This window comes from Octopus bimaculoides, chromosome 5, assembly GCF_001194135.2.
Source record: "Octopus bimaculoides isolate UCB-OBI-ISO-001 chromosome 5, ASM119413v2, whole genome shotgun sequence".
Lineage (NCBI taxonomy): Eukaryota > Metazoa > Mollusca > Cephalopoda > Octopoda > Octopodidae > Octopus > Octopus bimaculoides.
In genome coordinates, this window is record NC_068985.1 from 108,976,788 (window position 1) to 108,978,764 (window position 1,977).

At 35.4% G+C, this 1,977-nt stretch overlaps 1 pseudogene; it reads left to right on the forward strand.

The window, feature by feature from the left end:
- The first annotated feature begins 469 nt into the window (after positions 1-469).
- LOC106869766 (S-crystallin 1-like) overlaps positions 470-1,977 on the forward strand; it is a 28,697-nt pseudogene continuing 27,189 nt past the window's right edge.

Genomic DNA, 1,977 nt, shown 5'->3' on the forward strand with positions numbered 1-1,977 from the left:
TAAATTCGTACAGGGTAGCGAAAATGTTAATTACCACAATACTAATTACCTGCAAAGAACAAAAAATACATAAACAAATAATTAAAGAAGAAAATGAATCAGTGCCACTAGGTGGTAATTTTCAATACAAGACGAATAATTAGCTTAGTCGGTAGTAAAGAAGTGGGGGAGGGGTCTGATTGGCTTCTTCAGGTTTAGCCTGTATACGTACTTTGTTATTTGTTGTGTGCGTGTATATGTGCGTAAGTGCATGTCTGTTAGCAATTGTGTATATTTCCGGTGGCGCGTAGGGATAATGTTTTTATTGTCTTGTATGTATATGTGTGTGGGGTGATTATGTTGTAATGCGAAGGTCAAGTCTTTGTGATGTTAATGGGAGATAACAATGCAATATTATGCTTGCCGTTATATATAAGGACACGGCACAACAGACGATGCCACATTCAGCCTGCTAATCAGTCAACCCCAGGACTCTTGTCTTTTTACAACAACCCACAACAACATCAACCATGCCTTCCTACACTCTCCACTACTTCAACCACCGTGGCCGTGCTGAAATCTGCCGTATGCTGTTCGCAGCTGCTGGTGTCCAGTACAATGACCGCAGGATCGAATATTCGGAATGGAACAACATGCGAAGCAGTAAGTCAAGCGGAATCGCATCTTTCACATTTATTTTAATTTAAAACTAATTCTTATATTCATAATTATCAAGCATCCTAATATTACAACTTGTTAAAGAAGCTACGTGCGATGATATAGACGAAAAATGTCATTGAATTTCCATATCCCCATTGGTGAAAACAAAGACAATTCGCTGTAGTGTATCTAGAATATAATATACTTCTAAAAATCTACGCAATTTTTTTTTTTAACTGAGCAGTGTAAGCTAAGAGATCCGTTGATTTCACAGCTCAGCGCTTTGTAGAGAAGTGTAACTAAATGTTAATTCACGTTTCTCAACGTCACTTAGAAAAGCGCGAAGCGTTCTTTCACATTACATCAGCTCTATGTATACATGTCGGCCTAAGATCTACACAGGGAAACGATTTTAACAGAATCTTTCGAAAGAAATCATGTGTGTGGGCATTTATAATACATACATGCATACATATATACACACACACATACATACATACATACATACATACATACACACATACATATATATATGTGTGTGTGTAGTATATATGTATAAATATATCTATGTACATATACACACACAAAAACACAAACGTCTCCATATATATTTTCCTTAAGTCATATATGTTTGTATATTCTACTTGTACACGAACGTATTTGTTTCCAATATGGCTGATAAACGACGCACTTTGAATTATTGGCTTGAAGGTGACATCTAATTAATTAGTCAACATCTTGCAGTTGCCATTGCGTTGCTCTTCTCAGAGAAGAACGGATATACCTACTCTTGTTTGTCTGATTGAGAAAATAACCCGCTTAAATAAAGAATGGTAGCAAAGACTGTAAAGTTCAGTTGACTTAAGAATGTTTGGAAAATATTGATAAAGAAAGTTTAAACAATCTTTTACTTTGTAGTATTCCTGCTGGAATCGAAATCAAAACACAAATGTCTAATTCTTAAAGTTTATGGAGGTTTATATTGTTTATAATATTCACATACAAACATGGTAACTAATTTTCCTCGTCAGACATCTTCCAGCTAATACTTCAGACAAGTTAAGTAATTAAGACACACACACACACACAAAAACACACACACACACACATACAAGCTAACGTGTACCCTTATACACACAGACATGCACGCACACACGTGCACGCATACACACGCGTACATATATATGTATTAATGTGTGTACTTATGTATATTCAATGCATCAAAAATGTAGTCTCAAATATACATCTTCAAACATGTATGGCCATATACACACATAAATACATACATACATATATATATATATGTGTGTGTGTGTGTGTGTGTGTGTGTGTGTGTGT